This window comes from Oncorhynchus masou, chromosome 21 (assembly GCF_036934945.1).
Source record: "Oncorhynchus masou masou isolate Uvic2021 chromosome 21, UVic_Omas_1.1, whole genome shotgun sequence".
Taxonomy (NCBI): Eukaryota; Metazoa; Chordata; class Actinopteri; order Salmoniformes; family Salmonidae; genus Oncorhynchus; species Oncorhynchus masou.
In genome coordinates this window covers 15,278,737-15,300,572 of record NC_088232.1, presented here as the reverse complement: position 1 = coordinate 15,300,572, position 21,836 = coordinate 15,278,737, and the positions used below count along the sequence as shown (strand labels likewise).

Below are 21,836 nucleotides of genomic sequence, written 5' to 3'. Positions count from 1 at the left end.
CTCATGCTGCCTAACATACCCTCGTAAAACTGACTATCCTACCGATCCTTGACTTCGGCGATGTCATGTACAAAATAGCCCCCAACACTCTACTCAGTAAATTGGATGTAGTCTATCACATTGCCATCCGTTTTGTCACCAAAGCCCCATTTACTACCCACCACTGTGACCTGTAAGCTATTGTTGGCTGGCCCTCGCTACATATTCGTTGCCAAACCCACTGGCTCCAGGTCATCTATAAGTCTTTGCTAGTTAAAGCCCCGCCTTATCTCAGCTCACTGGTCACCATAGCAACACGCACACGCTCCAGCAGGTATATTTCAGTGGTCATCCCCAAAGCCAACACTTTCTTTGGCTGCCTTTCCTTCCAGTTCTCTGCTGCCACTGGAACGAATTGCAAAAATCGCTGAAGCTAGAGACTTACATTTCCCCCTCTAACTTTAAGCATCAGCTGTCAGAGCAGCTTACCAATCACTCTACCTGTACATGGCCAATCTGTAAATAGCACACCCAACTACCTCATCCCCATATTATTACTTACTCTCTTGCTCTTTTGCACCCCAGTATCTCTACTTGCACATCATCATCTGCACATCTATCACTCCAGTGTTAGTGCTAAATTGTAATTATTTCACAGCAGGCCTACTTCCCTACTCTTCTACATTTGCACAAACTGTACATAGATTTTTCTATTGTGTTATTGTCTACATTTGTTTAACTGTTGTTTGTCACACTGCCTTGCTTTATCTTGGCCAGGTTGTAAATGAGAACTTGTTCTCAACTGGTTAAATAGAGGTAAAATATAAAGAAAGTATTGGGAAATGCATGTGACATCTTTGGCTGTTTTTATAGGAACGATACATAATTTTAAAGCATTCATAAGCTTAAAGTAACTGTCCAGTGAAAGTCTCACTTTTAAAAGTTAATTTTATTTTCACTCTTACCCAAATAAGGTTTTTGACTCATCCTACAGTATACTCTTTGTAGCCAAAGCTTAAATTGGAGAAACAAAAAACCCCACCTCAAACTTGTATCATAGTTTCAAAAATGCTTGCCATTTCCTTATAGAACACTATGTAATGTTGGCTCACTGGATGAGCAGGCCAATCAGAGGTCTACTGACATTAATAATTTTAATGACCAACAGCATTCTTTTGGGGTATACCAAATCAGAAAGTACTGATATGTTCCATCTTTTTCGGGAAACTGGGCACTGGTGTTTTGAATTTCGCCAATTAGTCCACTGTTTGATGATGTGATTAAATCAGATGTGATGGTTGACACAACCCTACAGTTGCCTACCTGTGGCACTCCAGGAACAAGTCCAATAAATATTGTTTTAAACAATGTTACTGTTTCGGTGGAAACGCTTGTGGTGCCATTCAGTAAACATTTAGTATTTGTTTACCTTAAGCTCATACAGTGTCAGTGGGGAACAAGTGGAGGCAGGCTGATTTTCATTCCCCTTCTGTGTGTGTTTTTTTTATTTCAGGAGAGCGAGGACATGTCCTAGATAAGTTCTGGGCACCCTGGAGGCAACACTCAGCTTTATTTTCATGTTAGCATCAGCACATATCACACGTGAAGTGGGCAAAGTGTACGAGACATTGCAAAAGCTTGCTGTCTAACCGGTCGTGGTTGTGACGTGAGAGTAGGGCAATATGAGTCGGGAGAGGGAAACGTTGTTGGACGAAATTGAACTGAGTTTATATACTTTATCTGAGGACAATTTACATTACTTGTGCGACCGTTGTGGAATAGGGGGCAAGGATGGATCAGAAGTCAAAGGAAAGAGTCAACGCTCATTGCGTCGTATAGTAGGGGAGTATTGTGAAAATGCAATCATAATGGATTCAGAGGACCAGGGAATCTCTCAGTTACTCCAACTTAAAGAAGACATCAAAGGAATACAGAAAGATGCTAGCAATGTGCCAACAAGTCCCAGCCAGTCAGCGACTGTAGAGGTGGACAGCTCACAAGCAAGCTGCGATGGTGAACCAAATGAGGGAGGGGTTTGGCTACCCAACAACAGGCAGTTGGCGGCTCCAGCTCCAGAGTGGCTCATTATACCCCAGCAGAGGGAGTCACTGGTTCCTGGTTGTGACAGTGGAGCCCAGTCGTTACAGCAGGATGCAACAGTGCTGCTGGAGGACTGCAGGTTTATGCTGGGGCAGAGATTCAACATCAAAGTGGAAAAGGAGGAGGATATGATATCAATCTTTGCTAATACAGGTATGAACAGACAGATTGTATTAAAGATCCACTAAAAGTGGTAATGACGTCACATTGGACTTGCGAGCACAATTGATATTATCATGCAAAGTTGATATTGTGGAAAGAAGTGGAGGGCACATAACCAATGTAAGTTGAGATGTGACCCCCCCCCCCCCCCCCAAAAAAAAATGTGCATTGAAATGGGAAAAAGTGCACACTCTCGCTCATCATTAACATATTTTATTTAACAGTTAAAGCTTGATGTTCAGATGAAGTTCATTGAATAAGGCTGAAACATCAATCTTCTAATAGTTGTTTAATTAAATGAAAAATGAATGGTGAGCGAGCTTTGCACCTCTTCCTTTCCGAAGTTGATATAGTGTAACTTGTTGCAGCTACTGACATGTTTTTCTGTTGTCATTCGTACAGGAGTATGTCCTCCTGAGTCCTCAGACTCATCAGTGGAGGCATTGTCTACATCAGGCATGCAACACCAGGAAGTTGACAAAGGAAAGAGCCTTCAACGTAAGAAGAGCTCCACAAAGCTATCACACCCTCAACGACACCTGCAGGCACATTCTAGAAAGACGTCTTCCCACTGTTCAGATAGCGATGAATGTTTCTCTTCTGTGAGTTCTTACCAATGCCCTGAATGTAAGAAGAGATTCTCTAGCAATGCAGGTCTTCAAAAACACATGCGAATACATAGTGGTGAGAGGCCTTTCCAGTGCTCACAGTGTGACAAGAGTTTCATTAATAGTTCAAATCTTTATCAACACCTGCCAGTGCACTCTGGAGAGAAGCCTCACCACTGCTCTGACTGTGGGCGAACTTTCTCTACAGTGCGGTATTTAACGAAACACAAGCGGCTACATTCAGGGATTAAGCCTTTCTGTTGCCATGAGTGTGACAAGAGGTTCATCAGATCAGACCAGTTAAAACTCCATATGATGGCACATACTGGGGAGCGGCCTTACCAATGTGGTCAGTGTGAGAAGAGTTTTAAAATGAAGTCAAATCTTAAAGACCACCTGTTATTACACAAGGTGGAGATGTCTCACCACAGCCCTGACTGTGATCAAAGTTTCTCCACTGAGGAAACTTTAAAGGGACACATGCTGTTACACACGGGAGAGAAACCTTTCCACTGTCTGCAATTCGACAAGAGGTCAAATGAGTTAAAAGATCATATGATGACTCATGAGGAGCAGTCTGATTCTCAGCCTAGTTCTGCTAATAGGTCACCAAGTTCCAGACATGAAGAACAAGAATGTCAGGAAATGTCACTTGCTGTCAAAAAAAGCTCCGATCTTATTCAACACCTGCAAGTCAGTTCTGGAGAAAAGCCATTCCACTGTTTGTACTGCGAGAATAGGTACAGTACTTCAGAGGAGTTGAAAGAACATATGAAGACTCATGCTGAGGAGCTGCCTGATTCTCAGCCTGGTTCTGAGAATAGATCAATTACCAGAAGTGTAGAAAACCAATGTCAAGAGATGGCCCATACTGTCAAAAAACCTGACCGTAGCCCTGACTATGGAACAGATTTCGCTCAACAAGACAACCTGACAGAACACCAGCAAACACACACTGGGAAAAAGTCTCACCACTGCCCTGAATGTGGGAAAAAATACCATAGCGCTTCACATTTCAAAGAACACCTGCGTTCACACACTGGTGAGAGACCTTACCAGTGTTCTCAGTGTGCGAAGACTTTCACAAAACAAATACATCTTAAGCGGCATCTGTCCTCACACTCCGGAGAGAAACTTTACCATTGTGAGAATTGCAATTTATATTTCCCAAATGCATTGGAATTGAAAAGACACAAGCACACTGGAAAGAAGCCTCACCAATGCTCTGTCTGTAGTGTTAGTTTCCCTTTATTAGAAGATCTAAAAGCACATGAAAGGATTCACACAGAGAATCCTCACCACTGCTCTGACTGCAGGCGAAATTTCTCTACTGCAGGTTGTTTAAAGAAACACAAGCTGTTACATTCAGGAGAGAAACCTTTCCACTGCACACAGTGTGATAAGCGGTACACCAGAGCTGACCAGTTAAAAGATCATATGAAAATACATTCTGAAGAGAAGCCTTACCAATGCCCTGTTTGTGAGAAGAAATTCCATGATTCTAGCAAATTAAAAGTTCACCAGAGAGCAGTGCATACAGCATCTTCTTACATTTGCTCTGACTGTGGAAAGAGCTTTGCTCTACTGGGCAACCTTAATGCCCACCAGCGAACTCACACTGGGGTAAAGCCTCACCAGTGCCCCATCTGTGAAAAGAGATACTCAAAACGATCACATCTTAAAGAACATGTGCGTATACACACTGGTGAGAGACCTTACCAGTGCTCTCAGTGTGAAAAGACTTTCACAACACAAACAGGTCTTAACCATCACCTGTACACACACACTGGAGAGAAGCCCCGTCACCACTGTCCAGACTGTAACGAAAGTTTTACATCTTGGAGACCTTTTAAGAGACATAAACAACAACACACTGGAGAGAAGCCTCACCTGTGCTCTAACTGTGGTCTTAACTTCCTTATAGAAGAAGACCTAAAAGCACACGAAAGGATACACACTGGAGAGAAGCCTCACCACTGTTCTGAGTGCGGGAAAGGATTATCTTCAGAAGGTAATTTGAAAAAACACAAGCGGTTACATACTGGAGAGAAGCCTTTTCATTGTACGTATTGTGATGAGAAGTTCACAAGATCAGATCGGTTGAAAGTTCATATTATGTTGCATAATGGAGAGAAACCATACCAATGTCCTGAATGTGAGAAAAGCTACAATAATTCCACCCAATTGAAAAATCATCAGAGAATAATACATAGACAAGAAAAACCATACCTTTGCTCTGACTGTGGAAAGAGCTTTGGTAAACTAGGCAACCTTATAGACCACCAGCGAATGCATACTGGGGAGAAGCCTTATGTCTGCCCTGAGTGTGGGAAACAGTTTAGCCACGGAAAACACTTAAAGATACATCAGCGTGAACATACTGGAGAAAAACCGTATCAATGTCTTGACTGTGAGAAATGTTTCACCCGGGTAGATTATCTAAAAACACACCAGGTTACGCATAGGCCTCCTCACATGCGTTCTACTGGAGATAAACCCCATCGCTGCTCTGACTGTGGGAAGTGTTTCGGGCAGATTTCTGGCCTTAGAGCACATCAGCAAACCCACACTGGAGAATCTGTTTATGACTGTACTGGATATGAAAAGAGTTTTGTAAACCTGTAAAATCTAAACTTGTGAGAAGCCATACCACTGCTTTGACTATGGGATCAACATTTCCCAATTGGGAACCTTTTTAAGAGACACCAGGTCACAAAACACAATCATTGTCCTGTCTGAATAGTATGATGGCCTGAACTTGGAAAAGGAGTTGAAATTATTACTATGTTATCATATTTAGACTTTTACTTTGCTACCATGCTTAGATCACCTTTTGTAGTTGGCATGTGAATATACTGTTTACTTAGCGTAAGATGATGTGCAATCACAATAGATAAGCTAAAATTCTCCTACTCAACTGTAACTTGAAGTGGTTTAAATGTCTGTTTGGTCAATTATCCCGATGTCAGATAATAAAGATAATTTTCCTGTGACACCCATCCAGTCCTTTCAAATGTACTGCATGGACACAGTGTAATAATTGTACCTTTTACTGAGTCAAGTTGCACTGTTCTAGTAACATCCATAATTGCTGGAACCGTGTTTGAAAAGATTGTGAAAATGAAATGTCAGAGCCAGTACAGGTCTGCTCTAGTGTGCTCATCCTAAAGCTAAATATTATCCTAGAATGCTTGTATTATAGGGGCAGATCTAAGGATGTAGTCTCCCACAATCAATGATTTGTGAAAGTTTCAATTGTGCACACTGTTAATTTCACCAGCAGATGGCAATGTTGGCTTTGACCACATTTGAAAATATCCTCTCATCCTCACTGAAAAACACCCAGCCATTTATGTTTGAAGCTCATTGATTGCACATTTACTGCTTTCATATTGATAACTGTATATATTTTGTTTATTTTAAGCAATAGGTTTATAAGCGGAGAGGAAAATACCATTTATTTACTTCAGATGGTACTGAATTAATAAACTTGAACAGTTCAAGTCAGTCACTTTTTATGGGTCCATAACATGTTCAAATAATCTCAGGAACACTCAGGAATCCATACTATGTGCTTCAGTTGCCCTCTGTCTCATATATCATGTTTACAATATGCCTGAAAGCAGCCTGGCAACTTTCAGAAGAGGAGTATTGAGGAGGCTTTCTCTGTAGTACAGTAGGGTCTGCGTCTCATCAGAACTCATTAGTGCTCAATAAGGTTTAGGTGAGTGAACAGCAGCCAGGGTCGAAACTCTACCCACTGTTATCCCATTCATCAATATCCACCCCTCTCTCCATCAAACCCATTGTAGAACAAGCCCTAACTAACCCTGGAGCCTGGGCCCTCCAGCTGAGTACAGGGCCTTGAGATCGTTTAAACAGAACATTCCACAATAACACTTGCCCCTGTTTCAGAGAGAGGCCAGGTCCGTGTGGGCTGCAAGCATTTTACTCAATGGATGATAGGATCCAGGTTCTAGATTTCTGTCTCTAGCTTGACATGGCTTGTTTGTTGAGCTCAAATTATCAACTTGATAAACTCTCCATAAACTAAATTTAGTTTACTAGGTCAGGAAAATGAAACAAGGACGCTGTAAAACGATTCTCCAGGCAACTTATGAGTCCACAGAGAATTAGTAGTTACCAAACAAGGAATAACTGCACTAGTAACACCAAAGGGAAAACATAATAGAAAGTATTGCATGCACCAGAAAGCTTATTCTCTAGATGATGGCAATTGAATGATGAGGGACAGAAGTTGCTCCAATGTTTTGAATCGCTCACATTTCTGGTAAATGGCTCTATTGACTGATCAACTTTCCTGTGTGATGCAGCTGCTTCCCTAATAACAGGACAGGGCTGGCGGCGCTGACAGATTTGCTGCCGTTTACTGAACCACACCTCTGAGGAGACGGTGACACACCCGGTACTATCACCCATCTCTGGTGCATCGTGCATGGCAGCCATTTTGGGCAGTTGTGTGGTCACTGTGGAAACTGCTGTGCCTGTGACCTCACCATAATGCTTGAGTAAGTGAATACTGGGTCAGTTTCCTGAGTTTATCCTGATCATGTGACCTAACCAGAAAAAACACTGGTTAAAGTCTACAAGGCCACTGTTGTAGTGAGTTCAGCCGGCTTACACTTCACCGAAGTGATTCGGTTCCCGGCGTTCACCAAAAAGAGCCGTTCCTTTGCAAACGACCCATCACTAATTAGTGCATGTAACAGATGGGAGCAATAAATATTTTATGTTGCGATCTTTAGTTGGCTCCGCTTTCCTATATTAAATGGCTAAAAAAATATTGTGATATAATGCTTAATTGAGAATGTACTGTATGTACAGATGACATTTGGCCATAGAATCAATGACCCAAAAAATACATATTTACAACGTCCGTAAATGACATGTTTTCAACTTTGATTTAGAACAGAAAATGTACCTGATTTCAAAGTCTGAAAAAAAAGTATTTTCTACTTTTGATTCAGAACTGAAAATTAATCTAACGTCTTTGCTCACTGGGTGGACATTGATTAATTTCTTTCTTCAAATATGTACAAGACATTCCTGTGCTTCTTTTTTAACATATAAACAACAAAACATACATGTACCAAGCAAAATACAAAATGGCACAAGCAGAATGGGCAGAACAAAAACGACACTCTCCCTCCACTCAATAACAATTACCACTTCTCCAGGGAGATCTGTGGCAACTAAAATAAACCTCTACCTTGAGTTCAATGGCTGCAGAATTAGAAATACCAAATGAAATAATGAATCGGATTTAATTTCTATAGAAACGAAGAGTTTTTAATATTTCTACTTTGTTTTGAAGTGGTAACCAATGTAAATTCTTACTCCGATGTGGAGAACTAATCCTGCATTGTGAGACTGCAGTGATCATGGGGCTAAAGCGGCTCAGTGTAAGCTGATGTGTGCAGTAATTCATGGTTGACTGACTAGTGGATGTCAAGCATGGAGACTTTGAAAGGCTAAACTCTTACATTTTTATTTCAACATTTTACTGTGTTTGTCTGCTTCCTTTACACTAGCGCTACCAATGGCTTTTGAATCATTGAGGAAATGTGTTTTGGCAGGGGGGAGAACAGATATGTTTTACCAGCATTTGCTGTGTCTCTACTTTGGCCTAGAGATATATATATTTATTTATTTATTTAACGAGGCAAGTCGGTTAAGAACAAATTCTTATTTACAATGATGGCCAAACCCGGACAATGCTGGGCCAATTGTGCACCGCTCTATGGGACTCCCAATCACGGCCGAATGTGATACAATCTGGATATGAGCAGTGGGCTCCAACCTCTTAGCTCATCGAGGAGATGGCTCTTTGACCAGCCTGGTTACAGACTAGATGTAACATAGTAAATGTAAATCCGGAACAGAACATAACATAAGACAGAAGGTTACTTATGGCAAAAAAGGAACAGAGGGTGTTTGGTCGGGCGTATTACGCAAATGTCTAGCAACCCAAGGTTGCATGTTAGAATCTCATCCCAGACAACGTTAGCATTGTATCTAATTAGCAACTTTGCAAATACTTAGCATGTAACCTTAACCAGAAGTGGAAAAAGTACCTTAATAGAAACCTTAATATAAAATCACTCAAGTAAAAGAGTAAGTAAAAAAATCTACTTGAGTAAAAGTCTAAAATGATCTGGTTTTAAATGCACTTATATTAAGCAAACCAGACGGCATGATTTCCTTTAAAAAATTAACATTTTGACAGCCAGGGACACACTCCAACACTCAGACGTTATTTAGAAACTAAGCATTTGTGTTTAGTGAGTCTGCCAGATCAGAGGCAGGAGGGATGACTAGGGACATTATTTTAACGAGTGCATGAATTGGACCATTTTCCTATACTGCTATAAGCATTGAAATTGTAATGTACTTTTGGGTGTCAGGGAAAATATTTTCTTTAGGAATGTAATTGAATTAAAAGTACAAGTTGTAAAAAAATATATAAATAATGAAGTACAGATATCCCCAAAAACTATTTCAGTAATACTTATTTTTCCTTAAGTAATTTACACCACTGACCTTAACCCTTTTGGCTAATGTTAGTGTTATCCACCTAGCTAACGTTAGCCACAACAAATTGGAATTTGTAACATAAATTCGTAACATCATACGAATTACAATTCTTAACATATATGAAATAGATTATAGACATCCACAAATGAATACATACCATGCAAAACATTAACATAGCATACTAAATGGAGTGTCTCGAATTTATGTACAGAGTAATACAAAATGCTCTGAGACAAGATTTCTGTGACTAGTGGCATTGTGTCAATCGGTTATATTCGAGCCAGTGTTCTGCTTTCGTAACATCCGATCCATTGCCAATATTTCCACTTAACTTTGGTTTATGTGGACTGTTTAGACTGTGTCATATGTCTCAGTATGAATGGAATTCTGATTATCCTGTAACCTATGTTTATCTCCTCTTTTAACATGGTGGTGCAAGTGAGGTACAGTATCATGCTAGGTGGAGGTAGCTGCAACCAGTGGAAGTTGCTGAGAGGAGGACAGCTCATAATATTGGCTGGAATGGAGTCAGTTGAATGGTATCAACCACATGGAAGCCACATGTTTGTTACCATTCCATTGACTTCATTCCAGCCATTATTATGAGCCGTCCTCCTCTCAGCAGCCTCCACTGGTTGCATATTATTTCTCCTTCGCTCTAGTTTCTCGGGGTGTTGTCTTGTGGTCGTGATATGCAGAAAGGCTGATTATATTTTAGAGGTGTTGGAATTCGTAACTCTGTCTCTATGCCTCACGGCATACATTTCACTAAAAGTGTAGACGAAATTCCCCAGAGATATATTGGTCAGTTGTCTTTCATCTGAGAACAGCAGAGACGACACAGACAACCCCTTGCAGATGATTTGGGTTCCTTGACCATCTCAGGTATTCAGCTCATAGACCTGTGACGTTAGGTCCTTTTCATTTTGACCTCAACGCATCAATTTACGCATCATATTGTCACACACCGTGGGGGGCCGTGCCACTGTGAGGTCACACGGTGACCTTCCTCATCCTGGGGTAATAATGTTACTGACCTTAATGCACTTCCCCCATGTTGTGGGGTAAAGTGCTAAACAAAAAAAGCAAGGAATTCAGTATAATGAGATTCCAGCAGCTGGGGCAACAGAGGGATTTCTGGGTTGATAGACAAACTCTGGCACAAGTCCATCAAAGAGACTCCGTGTTTGCATCCCAAATGGCACCCTAGTTTACTTTTGAACAGAACCTGAAGGTCACTGATCAAAAGTAGTGCACTATATAGAGAATAGGGTGTCATTTGGGACACACAGAGACTCGCTAAGGGGAGACCCTAATAAAGCCCTTTCAAGGGGCAAAGCCAGGGGTATATTTACACAGCTCAGAGACTTGACCTCTACTCCACTTTAGACTGTCATAAGGAGTAGATGGTGAAAGTCTCTCCTCTCTAGGATACCATATGGTGTTGGTTGTTTGTCTGGGATAGAAGGCTATGGCTGAGCTTTAAATTGCATATGTTTGCTAACTGGTGGTGAGGCATAGTAAAGCCACAAAGCATGTGTATGCCTAATCTTTCAACAGTACTGTGCTTTATCTGAATTTATAAGGTCAAACCATGAAGCGCAGTAAACAACAGTTTAATTAAGAGTATATTTCCAGATTGTTTTGAGTCTAAATCAGAACTATTTTTAAAAATCATTTCTTTGTTGTTTCACTGCACTTCTTTTCATGTCCTGACTAATGAATGTGGCGTTATCTTCAAGCTCGCCACTGCATATCCACGTTAATACAACTCGTGGAATATCATGACTCAGAAAAAAGTGGCTTCGTTAACAGATGCTCAGGATTGAATGGCTCTTAATGTGTCCATGTTGAGATTCTCAGCTCGTGATACATTTTCCATCATCACTTGTATTTCAATCCAACAGTAATTATGCCTATAACCCTCTCTGGCAAAGACAATGCTTTCTTTTCCCCCTCGCTGCTGAGCTGTTCAGGGTAAATCCAAGGGAAAAACACCGGCCAAGCCAAACAATGGCTTTGCTTTGTTGACGACAGGCCTGTTGGACTGATCTAGTGCATCCAGGGTTTGTTTGACCTCAATGCTCATGTATGGGCAGATGAGAAAACCATATCTAATTGTTTCCATCATGGGTGTAGATGCTCTATAAAACATATGTTTATATAATTGCTGAAACGTACAGTGCCGTGAAAAAGTATTTGCCCAACTTTATTTATTTAAAACATTTGATTTTTAAACCTTTATTTAACTATGCAAGTCAGTTAAAAGAACACCATTCTTATTTACAATGACGGCCTACCCCGGCCAAACCCTCACCCGGATGACGCTGGGCCAATTGTGCGCCGCCTTATGGGACCCCCATGAACTGCTCGTTTCAAGTCCTGCCACAACATCTCATTTGGGATTAGGTCTGGACTTTGACTAGGCTATTCTAAAACTTCAAATGTGTTGCTTTTTAGCCATTTTCATGTAGCTTCAGCTCACAGACGGATGGCCTGACAGTTTTCTGCAGAATTCTCTGATACAAAGCGGAATTCATGGTCCCTTCTATTAAGACAAGTCGTCCAGGTCCAGCAAAGCATCCCCAAACCACCATGTTGCACCGTTGGTATGAGGTTCTTACTGTGGAATGCAATCTTTGGTTTTCGCCAGGCATAATGGGACACATGTCGTCCAAAAATTTGCCTCAAGTTTGCCAAGAAGCACCTGGATGATCATCAAGACTCTTGGAAGAATGTTCTATGGACAGATGATTTAAAAGGATAACTTTTTGTATTTTAAGTTTTGGAATGGCCTTACTTGAGTTAAGTTTTGTTAAAGTCCAGATCTAATCCCAATTGAGATATTTTGTCAGGACTTGAAATGAGCAGTTCATGCTTAAAATCCCACAAGTGTCGCTGAGTTAAAGCATTTCTGCAAGGAAGAGAGGGCCAAAATTCCTCCACGGCAATGTGAGAGACTGATCATCAACTGCAGGGAGTGTTGGGTTGGAGTCATTGCAACTACAGGTGGCACAACCAGCTATTGAGTGTAAGAGGGCAATTACCTTTTCACACAGGGGCATTGGGTGTTGCATAACTTTGTTTATTAAATAAATAAGAGTGTCATTCTTGTGTTTATTAAAGGTAACCTGAGTGATCAAATATTAGGTTTTGGTTGAAAATCTGATAAAATATGCAAAAGTATAGAAAACTCTACACTGCTCCCTCCCTTCCCCCACGAACTGCTTTTCCAGTCTAGTTGGAGGTTTGCTTGAGCAACCTAGAACTCTTTATGCAAGGATTGTGCGTGGCTTATGAATGTGTTATAAGGTCATTGTTATGTAGGTACTGTTCAAATAAGGTACTACAGAAACACATTGTGACCCATTTAGATGCTCTGAGAGTGATGATGGACCTGCCTCCCCCTCCTTACTCCTGCCAAACCCCCAGAGGCCTCAGTCATCTCCACACTTCTCCCCCATTCCCCTCATATCAGCTCCTCCTCCTTCCATGGCTGCTGTTTCTCTCCCTGAGCCGTTTGGTCCCAATCACAACCAGGAAACACTCAGCGCTATCCAAACAGATGGGACCGCCACGCTGGCCGAGCCGGGACATGCACTTGAAACAGCAGAGAGCCGTTTGATAAAACCAGGGTATTTCTTCACAGCTGTTTTGCAGGGAGTTTCCTCATATTTTAAAGAAAATGGGGAAAGTAACAACTTTAAACTCTGGTTGGACTTTGACTTGTCTTTTGATGGTGCAGGGGACAACAGATGGCCAAAGTTTTGGAGAATCTCGTACATAGTTAAAAATCCTATATAGGATTTTTAACTGTACTTGCTGAGTTATCGACCATGAAATCTCCAACCTGACCTCAGGTCAGGCCAAGATGTGGTTCAATCTCTATATCATGTGATTACACACACTCTCACCTCCCACAGCCATGACATAGAGGGACCAGAGAGAGCGTTTAAAGTAACACCCTTGACTTTCTTGAATTTCTACTTGTATTTTTGTACTAGCAATGACTTTGCTGATAGCTACTTTATTGAAGGAAACATGTACTTACTATGTCTGTGATATGTGGTTGTCTCACCGAGCTATCCAATGATTCCAACCTGGTCTCAGAGCATTTCTTATTATTCTCTACGGAAATCCGAGGTACTGGATTTTTAGCGCATCTAATTAAGTAGCAAGCTAAGATATTATCCAAGTTATGACTGACTTGTGATCAATGCCCTTGCTAGTTGGATTGAATTGACATCCCCAGTCCTGGTTACATTCATCTATTTTTTTTCAAAAATATTGAGCCATTGAAATTGAAACAGTGCATCCTGAATGGAGGCAGCAGACAATGTACCAGGACAGCTATGATTTAAAACCTGATAAAAATATTTTTGGTACTACCAAGAAATTAATTGGTGAATTATATTAATCATGCATTGAACTGCATCCATCCGTTCTGCCAACAATGTCTTTGTGTACGCCATGGAATATTGAGTCAAATTTAACCTACTTTTAAAACCTCTTTATAAAGTTGGTTTCGTAGCATAAACTGGGATTGTATATTTGTTACAGATATATCATTGTTTCTTTCATATCTGCAAAGTAGTTAATACTGTCAGTTCCAATTTTTACATTTACATTACATTTAAGTCATTTAGCAGACGCTCTTATCCAGAGCGACTTACAAATTGGTGAATTCACCTTCTGACATCCAGTGGAACAGCCACTTTACAATAGTGCATCTAAATCATTTAAGGGGGGGGTGAGAAGGATTACTTATCCTATCCTAGGTATTCCTTGAAGAGGTGGGGTTTCAGGTGTCTCCGGAAGGTGGTGATTGACTCCGCTGTCCTGGCGTCGTGAGGGAGTTTGTTCCACCATTGGGGGGCCAGAGCAGCGAACAGTTTTGACTGGGTTAGAAGGGTTAGCTAAAAGGGTTAAGGCTATTATTTGGGGAAGGGATACTAAGTAGTTGCAAAGTAGCTAAAAAGTAGTAAGTAGTTAAAGTTGCTAATTAGCAAAAATTCTAAAGTTGTCCATGATGAGATTGGAACTCGCAACCTTTGGGTTGCTAGACATTCGGGTTATATGACTACCAATTCACTCTGGCCAACAACCCTTCTTTCAGTTTTGCCTTAAGTAACCATCTGTCTTATGTAACCATACCAAACATAACATATCATACTAATTTGAGTGTCCCGGATTTACTAGTCTATGAGACCAGGCTGAAGATTCATGCACTAACTGTAAATCGCTCTGCATAAGTGTCTGCTAAATTACAAAAAATTTGCCAAATGATGTATATGTAAAGTGAATATTAACTTTATCATCACTGTCATATTGCTCTCTCAATGGGCTGGGAATGTCTTTGAGAAGTCATACAGTAAACAATAGATGGTATTTGGAATTGTGTTTTTCATTTTTCTGGGCCCATAGTCAGTGGCTCGGAGTTGGAGTGCTGATCTAGGATCCGGACCTCCCTGTGCATATAATCTTATTCATTATGATCTAAAATACAAATTGATCTTCCTGCTGCCTGCCAGGGGGACTCTGGAAGCAATGGCTGATGCAACGTAAAACATGCACAACATTCTTCTCTGCAGAGCGGTAACCTTGGTGACCTTCCTGACGATGACAGGTGTGGGGGGAGGCAACACCACTGGGAACAGACATCCAGGTCAGTTCGTACTTCCCAGAACTCCATCGGGCACTGAAACAGCCCTGAACCAAAATTTCCTTGGGTTAAAAAGAGGAGGAGAAAGGGGGAGAGGACGTAAAGGATGCCCTAACAACAAGAAAAGAGAAATCTCCAAGTGTGTTTCCTCTGTATCGTGTTCCTTCAGGGCAGGGAGGAAGACTGCATGTGATTTTGAATGAAACCCAGATAATGCTGTTTTTGAGCCAGGTTTTATCTGGTAGAACACTGCCGGCAGGATACGGTGTACAACGTAACACTTCCTGTTTATAACGAGAGGCATTATTAATTGGTCCCGCTCGGCCATGTGACATCAATTACAACATAATCATATCACAGGTCATGCTAGGGTAGACCCTCCAGCTGCCGTTCACTAGCTTCTAGCAGATGTTGACATGGCACACAGTCAAAGTTATGTTGCTGCATCCGTTTTGTGGGTCTCATAACCCAAGGAGGACCGAGCTGCTGAGGCGTCAAGGTTAATAGGACTGCCAGATGCCAGACACACACACACAGAGGTGATTTACAGACCCAGAGACCCTTGGCCTGTGTTTATCAAGCTTCCTTTTTTGGATGCTGTAGACGGAGCAGTGAATATTGTAACACTTCAGCCATGATGTTTGCCCTGGTCAGCTCCCCCATGTGAACTTAGATGACTGAATGCTGCCAAGGCCTCGTAGCTGAAGGTTCTTCTCTCTCTGTCTTCTTTTTTAAAACATTTTTGTCATTTAGCAGACGCTCTTATCAAGTGAGACTTAAGTTTGCCTTATGCTTCCCAGTCAAAACAGTTGGATGACTAGTTTTCATGGCATTTTTTTCACTTAAGAAATATAGCACCCAACATCTTAAATGTAAAATTGTGCGAATAAGAGCTCGGCAAAAACGTTATAATTAATAACAGTAATATTGCTACGTTTTTCTCAAACCAGCGACCTTTCAGTTACTGGCCCAACACTCTTAACTGCTTGGCGACCCACCGCTAAGGCTATGATGTCATTGACTCTCCCTGGTGTTCCCATTTTTTAGGGGTGGAGGAAATCCCTCTGCTCCCACACCAAAAGGACTCTATGGATACTACACTCCTTTTTCTCTCTTTTTCTTTCATTCATTCTTTCTTTATTTCCTTCCACCTCCCCGCCTCACCTTGTCAATGGCATGGAGTGTGTGAGCTACAGCCAAAAAGAAAGGTAGGGTCCTGGAAAAAAAACTCTGATTGTTGATACCGCTCTGATAGTGACATAAAACAATAAAACACTGGTGTAAAGGAGGAACCTTCACTAATTGAAGAGAACAGTCATACCATACCTGAAAACATGTTGTGGTTAGCCAAGTGTCCTTCACTGAAGAACTGGAATAATACGTAGATGGAAACATGGCCGACTTGCACACTACACACACACATCCACCCATACAGTGCCTTCAGAAATTATTCAGACCCGTTGACTTTTTCCACATTTTATTATGTTACAGCCTTGTTCTACACACAATACCCCAAAATCACAAAGGAAACAGTTAAACTTTTTGGGGCATATTTATTAAAAATGAAGAACAGTACTTCTGACCCTTTGCTATGAGACTTGAAATTGAGCTCAGATGCACCCTGTTTTCATTGATCATCCTTGATGTTTTTACAACTTAATTGGAGACCATCTGTGATCAATTCAATTGTTGGACATGATTTGGAAAGGCACATACACATCCTGTATAAGGTCTCACAGTTGACAGGGCATGTCAGAGCAAAAACCAAGCCATGAGATCGAAAGAATCATGTCGAGGCACATATTTGGGGAAGGGTACCAAAATATTTCTGTACCATTGAAGGTCCCCAAGAACACAGTGGCCTCCATCATTCTTAAATGGAAGAGTATTGGAACCACCAAGACTCTTCCTAGAGCTGGCCACCCGACCAAACTGACAGAGCTTGAGAGGATCTGCAGAGAACAATGGAACAAACTCCCCAAATAGAAGTGTGCCAAGCTTGTAGCGTCATACCCAAGAAGACTCAATGCTGTAATCACTGCAAAGGTATTGCAACAAAGTATTGAGTAAATGGTCTGAATACTTCCGTAAATGTAATATTTCAGTTTTTTATTTGTAATATATTTGCAAAAACCTGTTTTTGCTTTGTCATCATGGGTTATTGTGTGTAGATTGATGAGGGGAATTTTTTTTTTTCAATTTTAGAATAAGGTTGCAACATGGAAAAAGTCAAGGGGTCTGAATACTTTCCGAAGGCACTGTACATACACTCCTCAAAATGCACTCCGTTCCCAAGCCTGCACACACACACTTATTACCCTGCACATAGATATTAACACACACTCCCCCATTGATGTACTTATGGCAGGGTTTCAGGCTCATTTTGAGTTCCATTGTGTTGATGAATGGAGGCTTGCATGATTGAGTTGGATATTGACCTGGGAGATGATATGTAATGGAAAGCAGATTATCCTAGCCTCTTAGCCTCTATCTCTCCCTTTCTCTCCCACTCTTGCTTTCTTTTTATTTCTTTTGTCTCATTCTCCACACCCACTCTTTCCTTTTGTCTTCCCCCCCCTCCTCTTCCTCCCTTTCTCCTTTCCTACCCAGGGCATAGTGAAGTCCCACACTCACACTGCTCACTCTGTTTTCTATGTAATTCGACCCCTATGGCATTATGTCCAACAGGACTTACCCTTCCTTCCGCCAGGCCTTCCGACTTTTCTACCATTCCGGTGGATGGCAGTGACCGACTTAACTGTCTTATTTCTTTCCAAAACTGTGTTGTGGTTTCCTAAGGTACCCTGAGACTTACAGTTTTTTTCCGGAGTGTATTCAATTTCCACAGCAGACTCACAGATACAGGAAACTCAGCCGTGGAGAATGCAGGACTAAACTGCCTTTTTTTTTTAAATGTCGGTTTTCTGCTGGGTAGTACAAAACCGATATTCTTCCAAGTCAACTTAGCTAAATTGTTTCATACATGATTTCCTCCTTCTCTGACTACTCTTTTATATGTAGAAGTGTTGAGAAGAGAGAGGAAGTTCACTGCATGTGTCTGTTTTCAGCTATTTTAATATTTGAATCCTTATGTCAGTAGACTTTCACTTGTGAGTTTCAAATGATTCATCAGAGACAAGACAGAAAGGTGCACTTATGACCTATAAAGGCAATGCCAATGACTAATGTATTCAACCTCCATTAGCTTATTCCTGTAGTCTGCATTGACTTCTACAGACCTATAGAGCATTCGACCCAGGCAGACAAACCGTGTCTGGAGAAAAGCTTTACCCAAGAAAGATGGCAAGATGGAGGACCAGACTGGATTTCCACTGAGGTGTGTGTGCGTGCATGCTTGCCTGTGTGTGTATATGTGTGGGATGTTCTGGATCAGACCCGTCTCCATTATGGTTATGAGAGAGGGGGGACCAGTGAGGAGTGGAGAAGATGAATATCTGACCAGATACAGTAGACAGCATTGTACTCTGTCTGGGTTTGATAGACCAGGACCCAGTCATAAATAACCATTCACCAGGCTGATTCTACACTGACTGGGTTGTTAAATATGCCCCTCTGACTCCATACTCTATCTCCCGTCCTCCCACATTCAGATCTGCTCAGGAAGAGTTATCTTGTTAAACTGGAGGAATCCATTAATTTTTTTCCCTCTCTCTCTTTGGCATGTCAGTCAAGTGTTTATGAACTCTGGAATGGTTTAGCATTGGAGGGGCTTTTGTCGGAAAGGGAAAATATAGGCCAAGTATTTGCTTTATATTGGCTTCTCCTGAAGAACGGGTTAGGAGGTGCGTCAGTCATTTTGGCCCTTGGTGTGTGCACGTCTGTATAACATGATGACTAGACACACGCGCGCGTGTCTGCATGCTCATGTTGATTTTTGTCCATCCACACCAGAAGCAATTAGGACACGCAGATTGAAATATCAAAATTAACTCTGAACCAACTATACTAATTTGGGGACAGGTCGAAACCCATGAAAAATGTATGGAAATTGAGCTAGTTAGCTTGATGTTGCTAGCTCATTTGTCCTGGGATATAAACATTGGGTTGTTATTTTACCTGAAATACACAAGGTCCTTTTTTTCTGGATCTTTGTAGAATTTTGACCCATTTTCAGTCATACAAAATCGTGTGTTCTCTACTCCGACAATTAATCCACAGATAAAAGGGGAAACATAGTTAGTTTCTGGTAATGTCTCCTAGTTCAGTCTTCTTCTGTGGACTTTATAAGGTGGTTGGCAACCAACTTCAAGCGGCATTACCACCACCAACTGGACTGGAGTGTGGGCCTCAGTTCAACTTCCAATCACCCACATGGGTACAGTGGCAAGAAAAAGTATGTGAACCCTTTGGAAATAGCTGTATTTCTGCATAAATTGGGCATCAAATTTGATCTGATCTTCATCTAGGTCACAACAATAGACACACACAGTCTGCTTAAACTAATAACACACAATTATATGTTTTCTTGTCTTATTTTATTTCACCTTTATTTTACCTTTACCTTTACTTTATATACAGGGTTCAATTCTTGGACCGGCTCTTCTCTGTATACATCAATGATGTCGTTCTTGCTGCTGGTGAGTCTCTGATCCACCTCTATGCAGACGACACCATTCTGTATACTTCTGGCCCTTCTTTGGACACTGTTAACAACCCTCCAGACGAGCTTCAATGCCATACAACTCTCCTTCCGTGGCCTCCAATTGCTCTTAAATACAAGTAAAACTAAATGCATGCTCTTCAACCAATCGCTGCCTGCATCTGCCCGCCCGTCCAACATCACTACTCTGGACGGTTCTGACTTAGAATATGTGGACAACTACAAATATCTAGGTGTCTGGTTAGACTGTAAACTCTCCTTCCAGACTCACATCAAACATCTCCAATCCAAAGTTAAATCAAGAATTGGCTTCCTATTTTGCAACAAAGCATCCTTCACTCATGCTGCCAAACATACCCTTGTAAAACTGACCATCCTACCGATCCTCGACTTCGGCGATGACATTTACAAAATGGCCTCCAATACCCTACTCAATAAATTGGATGCAGTCTATCACAGTGCCATCCGTTTTGTCACCAAAGTCCCATATACTACCCACCGCTGCGACCTGTACGCTCTCGTTGGCTGGCCCTCGCTTCATACTCGTCGCCAAACCCACTGGCTCCAGGTCATCTACAAGACCCTGCTAGGTAAAGGTTTTTTTAATATGTTTTTTTAGATAAGGGGGGACCCTTATCTATGAAAAAAAAGCAAAGCAGTGCGACACAAGCAACACAGAGTTACACATGGAATAAAGAAGCGTACAGTCAATAACACAAGTGTGCAAATGGCGCGAGGAGGTAAGGCAATAAATAGGCCATAGTAGCGAAGTGATTACAATTTAGCAGATTAACACTGGAGTGATAGATGAGCAGATGATGATGTGCAAGTAGTGATACTGATGTGCAAAAGAGCAGAAAAGTAAATAAAACAATATGGGGATGAGGTAGGTAGATTGGGTGGGCGATTTACAGATGGACTATGTACAGCTGCAGCGATCGGTTAGCTGCTCAGATAGCTCATGTTTAAAGTTAGGGAGGGAAATATAAATCTCCAGCTTCAGTGATATTTGCAATTCGTTCCAGTCACTGGCTGCAGAGAACTGGAAGGAGAGGCGGCCAAAGGAGTTGTTGGCTTTGGGGATGACCAGTGAGAGATACCTGCTGGAGCACGTGCTACGGGTGGGTGTTGTTATCGTGACCAGTGAGCTGAGGTAAGGTGGAGATTTACCTAACATAGACTGATAGATGACCTGGAGCCAGTGGGTCTGGTGACGAGTATGTAGCGAGGGCCAGCCGACTAGAGCATACAGGTCGCAGTAGTGGGTGGTATAAGGGGCTTTGGAAACAAAACGGATGGCACTGTGATAGACTGCATCCAGTTTGTTGAGTAGAGTATTGGAAGCTATTTTGTAGATGACATCGCCGAAGTCGAGGATCGGTAGGATAGTCAGTTTTCCTAGGGTAAGTTTGGCGGCGTGAGTGAAGGAGGCTTTGTTGCGATTCTAGATTTGATTTTGGATTGGAGATGTTTAATATGAGTCTGGAAAGAGAGTTTACAGTCTAGCCAGACACCTAGGTATTTGTAGTTGTACACATATTCTAGGTCAGAACAGTCCAGAGTAGTGATGCTACTCGGGCGGGCGGGTGCAGGCAGCGAACGGTTGAAAAGCATGCATTTGGTTTTACAATCGTTTAAGAGCAGTTGGAGGCCACAGAAGGAGTGTTGTATTGCATTGAAGCTCATTTGGAGGTTAGTTAACACAGTGTCCAAAGAAGGGCCAGATGTATACAGAATGGTGTCGTCTGCGTAGAGGTGGATCAGGGGATCACCCAGGGCAAGAGCGACATCGTTGATATATAGAGAAAAGGGTCGGCCCGAGAATTGAACGCTATGGTACCGCCATAGAGACTGCCAGAGGTCCAGACAACAGGCCCTCCGGTTTGCCCCACTGAACTCTGTCTGCGAAGTAGTTGGTGAACCAGGCGAGGCAGTCATTTGAGAATCCAAGGCTATTGAGTCTGCTGATAAGAATGTGGTGATTGACAAGAGTCGAAAGCCTTGGCCAGGTTGATGAAGACGGCTGCACAGTACTGTCTTTTATCGATGGCGGTTATGATATTGTTTATTACCTTGAGCGTGGCTGAGGTGCATCTGTAACAGACTCGGATTGCACAGCGGAGAAGGTACGGTGGGATTTGACATGGTC

The 21,836-nt window shown here is 41.8% G+C and overlaps 1 long non-coding RNA gene across 1 annotated transcript in view; it reads left to right on the top strand.

Moving 5' to 3' along the window:
- LOC135507846 (uncharacterized) overlaps window positions 1-5,833 on the top strand; it is a 27,218-nt gene extending 21,385 nt beyond the window's left edge. Inside the window, exons 2-3 of the long non-coding RNA XR_010450715.1 lie at window positions 1,493-2,232; window positions 2,644-5,833. This is a non-coding gene — a long non-coding RNA (uncharacterized LOC135507846). The remainder of the gene's footprint in view (window positions 1-1,492; window positions 2,233-2,643) is intronic.
- The last annotated feature ends 16,003 nt before the right edge of the window (window positions 5,834-21,836 follow it).